The sequence below is a fragment of the Tenrec ecaudatus genome, chromosome 3 (assembly GCF_050624435.1).
Source record: "Tenrec ecaudatus isolate mTenEca1 chromosome 3, mTenEca1.hap1, whole genome shotgun sequence".
Classification (NCBI taxonomy): Eukaryota; Metazoa; Chordata; class Mammalia; order Afrosoricida; family Tenrecidae; genus Tenrec; species Tenrec ecaudatus.
Window position 1 is genome coordinate 85641936 of NC_134532.1, and position 12986 is coordinate 85654921.

A 12986-nucleotide genomic window follows, 5' to 3' on the forward strand; every position below is an offset into this window, starting at 1 on the left:
ACAACTTATTGAGATATGTAGACTAAACAAAGTGTCCTTTCATGCACTTCATAAGTAGGAAATGATGGCACTTCAAGATAAGCTCTAATAAAACAAGCTTTCATATTTTAAATGATGTCCTCTAGAATCCCCCTCATAACATTTCCTCTTGCAGTAGTCTGACCTCTCATAGAAAAAAGCAAAACAAAAGACGTTAAATGTCACACGAGGCTCCTATTTCATTTGATTTCTCCCACATGTTATGCAAGTTTCATACTTATTTAATTTCTCTAAGCATCTATAAGACACAGAACACTTTCTTGGGATCACTCGAGGGTTTTGATAAATTAGAGTGACAGTAAAATATAGCTCTGAAATTAGATTAAAAAGAAGAAAATTATTTTTTTGGATACTTATTCTGTGTAACTTCAAATATGAGATATGCTACTAAGTTAGAAATCTATGCATATCATTTTGATAGTTCAATTTATTACTTTTTTGCTGTTGTTAGATGATTTGATTTGATTCTGAATCCTAGTAATCCTATGGTAAAAAATAAAAGGAAACAATCTTGCCTGGTTTCATACTATTCTCACAATTATTATTTCATAGCACATTTTTGCAGTCATTATATCAATCCCTCTCATTTAGGGTCTTTTTCTTTTTTACCGATCTTCTACCTTACCAAGCATAATCTCATTCTCCAAGGATTTGTTTCTCCCGAAATAAGTCCAAAATATGTGAGACGAAGTCTTACACTCTGCAGTTCCCAAGTACATCTGGCTTTACTTTTTTGGAAGATAGATTTGATCATTCTTCTTTCAGCCCATGGTATATTCAATATTCTTCACCTAGCAAATAATTCACATACATCAATTCTTCAGGCTCCTAGTTATTATTCATCTTTGACATACACATATTCAAAACATGGCTCAAGTCAGAGACAGTCTTTTTCTCAATTACTTTTTAACACTTTAAAAAACAAATGCAATTAGTTTTCCTGATGTATGCTTTAATAGGTGTTTTTGAATCCAAGTAAATGAAATCTTGGAAAACATCAACATTTTGTTTATTATGAAATTGTCTATTGGTTCAGGATGTTTTCCCCTTTATGTTGAGTGTACCCCATACTGAAGGCTGTAGTCTTTCATCTTCATTAGCAAATGATTCAGGACCTCTTCACTTTCAACTAACAAGGTTGTGTCATAAATCAAATTCTGATGTTACACATAATAAATTTCAACAAAGTTAAATCAAGAGTAAATGTTTAAGAACTAAGGAGTCTGAGAGAAGGGTGTGGTCCAAAAATAACCTTATGAAATATTACATTTGTTATACTTACCTGGCAGGGGAGATACCATGATCACGAAGGTGGTTTTCCCAGGGTGAGGCTTATCCGTTGCACTCCAGATGTGCTGACCCCTGCGATTTCCCCAAATGTAGGAAATTCAACTGCATAATTTGTGGAAGTGGGAAACTGTGTTTGTGCTCTCACCTGTATAAAAGAGAAAAAATTACATTATAGTAGACTTTTAAAGATATATTGTCCAGAGGAATAGGAATAAAAAACATTTTATTTATTATAAAATAAATAATCCCTTATAGGAAAGACATCACTACATTGGATTATGTAACATGTAAACCCATTAATTGAGTGCAATACTTTGATAGGATTAAAATAATTGTATTATTGTCACTTGTACAAACAGTTAAAGTACAATTTATTATATATTCAATAAATTTAAATGTATCTTAAGTAAGACGATGATTTTGTTTATCCTAAATGTTATTTTAGTTTACAGTGAGCCTTAAAGAAACAATTGATGCCTGGCCATTATTTTAGGTAGTTGTCAAGAGCATTTAAAAGCAAATCAGAGGAAAGAATACAAATGATAATAATTATCTCTTTTTTGACTGATATGAAAAAAAATGATGGCCAAAACTACAGTAATATTTATACATATATAATTTCTTTCCAACAGTGTTTACTTAAACTCAATCCATTGGAAACTTTTTTAGGAAGTCACATATATTTTGTACTTTGAATTTCTATTAACAATCAATGTGACATTTATATATAGCCTTGCTATAATACAGTGATAAAGGAACACTAGTATTCCAGTGGTTAAACCACTCAGCTGCCAGCCCAAAAGTGGGTGGTTTGAGCCAATCAGCCTCTATGTGGGAGACATAGTTAGCAGTAGGCTCCTGTAAAGGTTTATAGTCTTGGGACCCTTAGGGCATATTTCCACTCCGTACCTTCGTTATCATGAATGGTAATTGACTAGACAGTGATGTGTGTTTTGTATTGTAATTGAAGTTAGCGGCCATCAATTAAGTGCTAGTGCATAGCTACACTATCTGAAGTAGAAATAAACACTGCCTGGACAAAACCCATTCTCACATTTTTTCCTTGTGTGTGAACACATTGTTTCATCCACTTTGCCATTTCATGTGTTGAGGGGTTTCCTCTCTAGATGGGCCCTCCATTTTCATAAGAATGAATCCTTCTCAAGGGACTGGTCCCTCCTACTAACAAGACCCAAGTACTCGCGACAAAGGATCCTTGCCACGACGGAGCTCTCGCCTGCACTCCTCTGAGAGGTGGGATCAGTCTATCAGTCTATGGTACTTTCAGTATTTTTTACTACATAAGGAAATCAATCCTTGTCTAGTTTTCCTTATGCATTGCCCAGCTTTTGCATTCATATGAGGTGATTGAAATATAACTCTTTGAGTAATTATAAGTGGCCATTTTTATTAACTGTAATAAATAATTCTGTTTCAGCAATGTTTGCTCAATGTAGCACATTTTTAAGTAAAATTAAAATATATATTGTTATAAAATAAGTCTATTTTTTGAAAATGATAAGTTTTGTTGGTGTTATCTAATCACTGCAGTAAAAATTATGAGGTGCTAAATTCATATCAAACTGATTTTCATAGCTTACAATTAATTAGAGGCAGTATTTAAATTTGCCAGTTACATGACAGAAGACAAACCAGGGCCTTAAAGTAAGCATACTCTGGCATGTAATTTACTGAGACTGTTGTCACTGTTGTTGTTGTTGCTAGGTGCCCTTGAGGTAGTTCCCACCCTTAAATCCCTTATGATTAAGACAAGGAAACGTTGGCTGGTCCTACGTCATCCTCACAATTGTTCCTATGCCTGAGCCAATTGCTTCAGTCAGTGTGTTAATCCACCTCCTTGATGGTCTTCCTCCCTAGCCACCTTCCCTCCCAAACACACACACACACACACACACACACACAAACACACACACAATTTACCAAGCATAGTAATGTCCTTCTCCGGGGACTGGTTTCTCCTGAAAACATGCCTGAAATATATAAGCGGAATCCTTGCTGTCCTTGTCTTTATGGAGCACTCTGGTTTTCCTTCTTTCAACACAAAGAGTTTTTTTTTTCCTTTTGGCAATCCATGGCACCTTTGGTATTCTTCTCCGGCACACCACAATTCATATGCATCTGCATCGATTCTTCTTCAGTCTACCTTATTCAATGTCCAATTTTCACATGCATATGAGGCAATTGAAAGTATTATGGCGTGGTTCATGTCCAACTTAGTCCTTAGACTCTCTTTTTTGACTTCATTAATTGTTAATACTATAGTGGTTTTACTATCCCAACTTCAAAATATTTCTGTATATTAAGATCTATACTATATTTTAATCTATCTGTGCAAATTTTCTTATGTTCAATTGCATTTGTCCAGATTTCATCTGAATGGGAACTTATGAACTAGGTGACTCAGTTGCTAACAACTTTAATTTTTGTCACATATATATCATTTTCATGTAATATACTTTAATTTGCCTTTAAATAATAAGATATAATAACCCTGATAATTGTTCCACTAAATATCATTTTTAGTTTATGTTACATCAGATAATAAGATATATGATTAAGAATGAGTTCTGAAATAAAACTATGGTGTGTCTATATAATTATTTTATTGTAAGTTATCTCACTTCCTTAAGATAAACGAATTAAAGAAAATAACATTAACTTAATACTTCATGGAATATTTGTTCTTTGAAATAAAATTGTTGACCAGAATAAGGTTCAATAAAACAAAAGTGGTACTAAAAGGATATTAAAAATAAAGAACTTTATTAAAGGTTAATAATTTATCATACTATATATTTTTCTATGTTTCTCAGTATTTAATATGTGTTAAAGAAATTAACTTTTCTGTTATATCTTTAAACTCCAGACATTACTTAACCTATATAAATTTAGATAAATTTTATATTTTGAATATGACCTTATTTATAGTTCAAGAGCCAGAATCTAGCCAGTGTAAACATTTCCTGTAGAATATACAGCTACTATATATACAGAGGTCCCGAGGACAAGGATGTTTGGTTTATTTTCTTTTTATGATGCTATTTTTATGATGTGAATTTAGCCTTGGTTGCTTTCTTCTCTTTCTTGGGGAAATTAAATTCAATTTAAAGTAAAAGCATCTCTATGTTACTCATCTTGATATACAATGCACAAAGATGTCAAACAGCACCGAAACTGAAACCCTCATTTGTTTTCTTAGTCACCTGTGCCAATGGGTCATAGAAAGTATGAGAGTAGACTTTTCACCTTATTAGATTTTTCAGTTTTGGTGTTTATGGACGGGTTGACATTCATATCAATCAACTCTGCATTTCATTTGGTATTAAGAATCTATTATCCATAAGCAACATGAATTGGATAACTTTATTTAGACAACCAAAACCAAACTCACAGCCATCCAGAATTCTGACTCCTGACACTGTTTTGGGACAGGGTACAACTACATCTTTGGGTTTCTGAGAATGTATATTCTTCACAAGAGTAAAAGGTTTCACATTTCTCCTTGGCCGCTGGTGGTCTGAACTGCTAACTCCTAGGTACGTAGCTCAGGATGTCAGGACTATGCCACAAGGGCTCCTTTATTTGATATTCAGAAAAGAACAGATTGAAAAAGCTATTTAAATTCTAAGATAATTGTGTGTGACTTAGAATAAAGCAATTCTGAAAAAGAAATATATTTTAGTTTCTCACCATATGTAACCAATCTTATGCTGAGCAAATAATAGGATAAGCAGTATTATAGAAATTAAAATGTGGTATGAGGATAGCACTGAAGCATATTAAAAATCTGGAGGGTTTATAGGACTTTCTGATGATAATACAAAAACAAAAGAGATAATACAATTTATTATAACGTCTAACAATTAGATCAAAAGAGTGCAGGGATAAAGAGAGAAAAAGAAAGGAGTAAGGACAAAACATGGAGAAACAAAAGGCACATGCAATGAACATAAAAGTTATGAACATAGTAGCTATTATTAGATATATAACTTTACCACTAATATTTTTAACCTGAATAATTTAAAGTGAATTAATTATAATGACTAACAATGGTTAAAAATAACAATCAATTATTAACTGTTTTTAAAAAGCCCCTCTTTAAATAAAAATATAAAATCAAGTTATTTTCCATATTAGCAACCTTGACAAAGAAAGCAATAAAAAAAATCAGAAATCAATGAAATTGAAAAGATAAAATAAATTGCAAAAATTCAGCAAAAACCAACTTAGTTTCTCAATCAAAAACAAAATTGACAAATCTTTTACTTGCTGATAGTGTTAGGCTAGGTTGACTAGAGAAACAAATCCAGTCACATTTTATTTGTCCAGGTCACCTAGAGAAGCAAATTTATTGACACTCATATGTGTGTAGGAGAGGTTTATATCACAGAGTAATTGTATATTAAGAAAACATCTCAGTCCAATACAGAACAAGTCCATAAGCCTGATATTGGCCCATAAGAGTCTAATACCAGTAGATCCTCTTCAGAATCACACAAAACATGCAAGGATGCTGAATGCAGGAAGATCACAGGGCAATGGGTGGGAAGAGTTGTGGATCCAGTGGTGATGGGAGTAGCTCAACACTCGCATGGGTCTCCATGTGACTCCTCCAGCTCCAGGGCTCTGCAGCATGGCTCCATATGTCTTGTCAACAGGAATGTCTAGGAGAGAAAGAGAGAGAGAATGTCCCTTCTCCAGGGAGGAAGAGATGACGTTCCAGAATCTTCAAGAGAAGATCACAAGGAAGAATCAATAGGCTGTGTGACCGGATTTACAGGCTAGACTCCATCCCTGAATTCGTATTTATCAATTTGACCAAATTGTGTAACTAGAACGTGCATATGTGTGTAAGAGATGGCTTTATGTCAAAAAGCAATTGTACATTGGGAAAACATCCAATCCTAGGCCAGATTAAGTCTATGAAATCTGATATTGGCCCGTATGTCTGATGCTAGTTGTGTTAGTTTGGGTGGACTACAGTAACAAATCCATGGACACACATATGTGTATAAGAAAGAAATTTATATATAAGAGCAATTGAACATTGAGAAAACCCAGCGTAGTCCAGATCAAGTCCAAAAGTCTGATATTAGCCCATATGTCCAATAGAAATCTATAAAGTCCTCTTCAGAGTCACAAAACACATGCAATGATGCCGAATGTAGAAGATCACAGGTCAGTGGATAGAAAGTCTTAGGATCCAGTGTCATTGGAAACATCTCAGGGTTGGCAGGGGTCTCTGCATCAGGGTGGGTCCATGTTTCTTGTCAGCTGCTATGTCTTCCAGGGTGTGAGCAGAGAGTTTCCCACCTCCAAGGAGGAAAGTACTGGATTTCCCACAATTCTCCAGGGAAGGCCATGCCCACACAGAGGCCTCATTGGCTATGATCTGATTGACAAGCTAGATTCCACCCCTACACACTTAATCCTCAAATTGACAAACAATTATATATCTACCACACTCATCCATAAATTCTTCCCCAGACTCACAGAGCACATGCAATGATGCCCAAATGCAGGAAGATCAAAGGCTGGTGGGTGAAAAGTCTTGTGGATCCAATGCTTGTGGAAGCATCTCAGCCAACGGTGCAGTGGGTCTCCATGTGGTCCTCCTGCACTCCATGTTTGGCTCTCCAAAGGAATGCAAATCAGAGTGAGGGGGTCATTGCAGGTCTCAACAAGTCTCTGCTTGCCTGGTGAACAGGAAGAGAAGGCAGAGAGAGGGAGGAGTTTCCCAAGTCCTCATGAGAAGGCCATGCCTACAAGAAGGCATCATCAGGCTGTGACTTAATTGACAGGATAGAATTCACAACTTCATAGAGGTATGTAACTAGTACACTGATCAAAAACAAAATGAAAACAAAAGTGTACCGATCAGCAACATCACAATAAAGGAAGCCATCATTACTTGTACCATGAACATTTCAAAGAGAGTGAAATATTCTGGACAACAATATGTACACAGACTGACAACATAAATACAATGGGCCAAATCACTGAATGATACAACCTACAAAATTCTAACAAAACTAAGTAACACATTATCTGAATCAGAGCTGAACCTCTAGCAGCTCCCAGCTGCATTGTTGGATGGTCTTCTGAAAAGTGTTACTTGTATGTGTATCAATAATATTGTTTTACAAGTTGATCATTCTGTTGGGCCACCTTCCTTTGGAATGATTAAAAATATGAATCTCTTCTAGTCAGTTAGCCAAGTAGGTGTCATCTAATTTTCCTGGCATAGATGAGTGAGGACTCCAATACTTAATCAGCTAAAATGTTTCATTTTGTATTACATCAATTCTGGGAGCCTTGTTTTTGGTTAATGCTTTCAGTGCATCTTGAATTTCTTCCTTTAGTACTATTGATTCTTGCTCATATATGCTTCTTTTTGAAATGGCTAATGGTCAAATAGTTCTTATTAATATAGTGACTGTGTATGATTTCTATCTTCTTTTGATGCTATCTATTGCTAAATATTTTCATATTGAATCTTGAATTTTTTTCCTTAGTACCTTCAGTTTAAGATACACTGAGCACAATCTTTTTTTATTTTTTCTAACTCTAGGTCTCTGTACATATCATTATAGTATTTTACTTAACTTCCCTTTGAAATTTTTTTGTTTGGTTCCTTGATTTCATCATTTCATTCATTTGTCTTACCTCTCTACAATTAAGAACAGTTTTCCATGTATTCTGACAGTCACTTTTATTTTACTTTCTGCCTTTTAAATTACCTTTTGCTTTCCTCAGAAATGATGTCCATGATGTCTTCCTACAGCTTGTCAGCTCTTTGGGCTTTAGTGTTCAATGCAGCAACTCTGTTCTTGAGTTGCTCTCAAAACTCAGATAGATACTCAAGGTGGTATCTTGGGTCTCTAGGACCTATTTTAATTTTCTTGTGCTTCAACCTGACCTTAAATATGTGAATTTGGTGATCTGTTTCACAATCTAGGACCTGGCCAGCTTTTAACTACTGATATTGAATGTCTGCATTGTCTCTTCCCATAGATGTAGTCAATTTGATTTCTGTGTATATTCCATCTGAAAAAGTCCAGGGGTATAGCATCCTTTTATATTGAAAAAGATATTTGCTATGAACAATCTTTGGTCTTGCAAAATTCCATCACACAATCTCATTTCAGTTCTATTACCAAGATATATTTTCAACTATTGTTTCTTCCTCTTTCTTTCTAATTGGTAAAACCAATTACCAATAATTAAAAATATATCTTGAGTACATGTTTCAATTACAGACTTAAGACCTTAATTGAATTCCTCAATCTTCATACCTAGCTGTAGTGATTGATGCATCAATTTGAATAATAGTTGTATTGATTGAATTTCTTTTATCCTGGACACATAGAATCCTATCACAGACATCAGTGTACTTTAAGGGAGATCTTGAAATGTATTATTGAGCATGAATGTGATACCATGCCTCTTGACCATATCATTCCAAGTATAGTAAACCTTAGCATTTTCTGATTCATAAAGGCCAATACCTGTCAATTTCAGTTCAATATCACCTAGGATTTTTATAATTTCCATTTAATGTTTGACAACTTCCAATTTTCTTAGATTCATACTTTGTGCATTACAAGTTCCAATTATTCATAGTATTTTACATATGCTCTCATTCTGAGTAGTGTTCCATTAGCATATGATCCCCAAATCTTGCTCATGTAGGCTTTATTCCTTTTGCATCATTATGGTTGACTTTGCTTTGAAAAGACAGCTCTTCCTTAATCATATTTTGAAGGCATTCTTAACAAAGAGGCTTATCTTTTGGTGCTATTCTGACAATGTTCTGCTCTTATTCATGATGGCTTCAGTATCTAACAATGTTTCGGTGTTTTCCATAAGCATATCAGCAGCTACTTCATCTTAGGAGGGCATCTGATTCCTCCTCCACTTTCTGTTCTCAATCTTGAATCTCCACTGAAACTCATTCACTTTGGTTAAACGTGCTGGTATTTGAAATACCAGTGGCATAGCTTCTAACATCTTAGCAACAGCCAAGCTACCACAGTGTGATGAACTTGATGTCCTCACACCCAGCATTCATGCTGCAGATTAACTTCTCTTCTCTGCCACAGGGCTGTGCATAAATAGTGTGAGCCTGACCAGGTGCCATCAGACACCCATGTAAGCATTAAGTTGTATACAAAATTATTATGTACTCAGAACATAGAGAATGTTTCATTGAATATGAAGAAGGAATAGACAGAAAAGGGTTTATTACACAGTTTCCCTTACCAGGGAATATTTCAGGCATAAGGTTTTGTGAAGACTGCTCCCACATTTTCCTTGGTTTATTCTACCCCAATTTTTAACAGTAAAGTAATAGGACTAATACTGTGTTAGGCTGGGTTGACTAAAGAAACAATTCCAGAGATACTCATATATGAGTGGAAAGCACTCCAAAACCAAAACTGAATTTTTTCAAAGCTATGTATTTCATTTTTTACAAAAAATTAAAGAACAACCTTATCGCCTTCCAAGTACTCTCCATCACACTGAATACATTTGTCAAATCTGAGATTTCATTCTTGAAAACAATTTTCTAATTCATCAGTTTGGATGACTGGCACCATCTCCCTCTTTTTCTTCTTCTTCACTTCTTCTACATTTAAAATTTCTTTCCTTTCATGTCCCTCTTCATTCACGGAAACAAAAAGAAGTCACACAGAGCAAGGTCAGTTGAGTAAAGTGTGTGGGGCCAGAGAAGCATGCTGTTTTTGCCCCAAAGGGACACACTAGGATGGTTGCTTGAACTGGTGCATTATTATGGTGGCAAAGGCAGTTCCTGTATGCCACAATCAGGCCTTCTTTGTCCCACACTGTTACTCATTCTTTTTAGAACCTCTAAATAGAAAGCTTGATTAGCAGTCTGACCTGCTGAAACAAACTCCAAATGCATTATACTCCACACATTTAAAAAAAATAGAGAGAGCATTGTCTTGATCTTAGATTTCACTTGACGAGCTTTTTGGGGGCGAGGTCATGATGGCATCTTCATTGATGTTTGGTTTCAGGGTTGTAAACATAGCACCATGTCTTGTCACCGGTAACGCTGTTGGGAAAAAAGGATGCATCCCTTTGGAGCTGTCCTTTCAAAGCACAGCATGTTTCCTCTTGACACATTTGTTCTTGGTTAGACAGAATCTGAGGGACAAATATTGCAGCAATCCTTCTCATTCCCCAAATCATTAAAATTCGTTGAACTTCTTACAGATTGATTTTGGACCTCCTGGCCACACTCCCCTCTTCATTCACATTGTGATTTTTTGCTATGGGTCTTTGATGCCATGGATATGATCCCATGGATATCTCATGATCATACAAGCTCGTGTGCTATTTCCATGTGGGGCTTTGTTGCCTCTCAGTTAGATGGCTGCTGGTTTCCTTTAAGACCTCAGATGCCATATCTTTTGATAGCCAGGCACCATCAGCTTGCTTCACCACATTTGCATATGCACCTGCTTTGTCTTCAGCGATCATGTTGGGAAGGTGAGCATCTCAGAGTGCCAGATTATAAGAACTAAGTGTTCTTGTGTTGAGGGAATAATTGAGTAGAGGCCAAATGTCCATCTGTTTCCTTAATACTATCTATATATATATATATATATATTTCCCCATCATCATATATAAATAGATTTACATATGTACATGCCTGTTTCTAGATATATATAAATGCCTTTTGCCTCCTAGTTTTTTCCTCTATTTATTTTACTTTCCTCTTGTCCCACTAGTATGTTCAGCCTTCATTTGGCTTCAGTAATTCTTCTTGGTTACATTGCCCTAGATTAAGCCCTACCAGACCTCCTACACACTCCTTGCCATGGATTTTTGGTCACTTGTTCCTTTGTCCCTGGGTTTGTTAATATCCACTTCCTTTCTCCTCCTCCCCCTCTCTGATGTCCCCCTGGAACTGTTGCCCCATTGTTCTCTCTTCTGGCCTGTTTATCCTGCCTATCCTACCCAGATAGATATGCAGAAAGAACAATATAAACAAACCCACACCGAGCACAACGAGGCAACATTAGAAAATAAGACAATAGCCACAACAAGGCAAAAAGAACAACAAAAAAGCCTATAAGTCTATTTGTTGTTCTTTACAAGTGTATTCAAGTCGAGTCTGATGGGGTGTCATGCCCTGACCCCACAGTTTATTTTTGGTGTTCCCTGGGGACTTCATTGCTCTGTTCCCCTTCCTGCTCTGTTGCACACACCCAGTGTCTTGCCTAGGGGTGAAATGGTGTCAGGGTGGGCACAATTTCCACTGTGTATCTCTAGTGTTGTTCCCTGTGGTGCTATGGGTCAGTAAGGAAAGTTGTGTCTGATGGTGGGGCTGGCACTATGGTCCTCTCTGTGGCTGTTCTGAGCAGAAGTATTGTCCTCAGGGCTTGGTGGGCCAGAATGTGCTTCATTCTTTTTTCCTCTTCCCTCGTTTTCTCCTGTGTGCTCTGAACAGACATGCCCCTCTCCCTGAGTTGTAGCTTCACTGCTGTCCTCTGAAATGAAATCTTCTGTGGGGATGGGCCTATCCACTTAGTTGGTAGTGGGGCTGGCCCCTCAAGCCTCTCTATTGGCTCCCTGCTTTATGTCAGTGTGTTGTGTTCTTGTCTTGGAGCACTGGGTTGATGTTTGGTCCCTCTTTCCCTGTGAAGATATAAACAACACCCTCCCCTTGGGTGGGTTAGCACCCTCTTCCCCAGGCTACCCATGTCTTTTTTTCTCCCTCCTTTTTAGTTGACTACCGTATGTATCCCTGGGTTTAGTCTGGCCTCTGCCAAATTGCCTGGATCTTACCCCAGGAATATATGTATGCAGTACTAATATTCCCTCTGCCCCTTTGGATTTTTTTAGCTTACCTCAGGGATTCATGTTGTGCTTGTCTTTTTGTGCTTGGCTTACATCATTTAGCATAATTTCCTCTAGTTCTTCCCATTTGGTGATGTGCTTTTTGCCTTCATCACTGCTTTTTCGGGATCTGTAATACTCCATTGTATGTATGTACCACAGTGTTTTAATACATTTTTCTTGTGGATGAAATTTGGGTTGTTTCCAACTCCTTGTAATTGTGAACTGTGCCATGATGAACACTGGAGCACAGATGTTTGGCCATGGTTTATTTCTTGCCTCTTCGGGGTATATGCCCAGTAGGGGAGTTGCTGGATTATATGGTAGCTCATTTCCATCTGTTTTGGATATCAGCAAATTTATTTCTATAATGGCTGTACATACTTACAGGTCCACCAGCAGTGAATTAGAGTTCCTTTCTGTCCACAGCTCCTCCAAACCTTGTCACTTTCTAATTTTTTGAACTGGGATATCTTTGAGGGTGTTAAGCGGTATCTCATAGTTTTTTTTAAATTTGCATTTCTCTTATGGCTACTACTCTGAAACATTTTCTCAAATATGTATCCCCTTACAGAAGGGTTGTAGGGAGAAGACAGGCCAGTCAGGGTTCAGTGTAGCACCAATGAGCCATATAGCTTTCCTCTGGTTCTTTAATGCTTCCCCGCCCCCACTCTCATGACCTTCCAAATCTTGCTAGACCAGAGCATGTACATGGGTACAGACAAAAGATGGAAATGCAAGGAATACAGGACAAATTAACTCCTTGG

At 36.7% G+C, this 12986-nt stretch overlaps 1 non-coding gene across 1 annotated transcript; it reads left to right on the top strand.

Moving 5' to 3' along the window:
* The first annotated feature begins 1313 nt into the window (after positions 1 to 1313).
* Positions 1314 to 1477, top strand: LOC142443813 (U1 spliceosomal RNA). The gene has a single exon (XR_012783560.1). It is a non-coding gene; the product is annotated as a U1 spliceosomal RNA (small nuclear RNA).
* The last annotated feature ends 11509 nt before the right edge of the window (positions 1478 to 12986 follow it).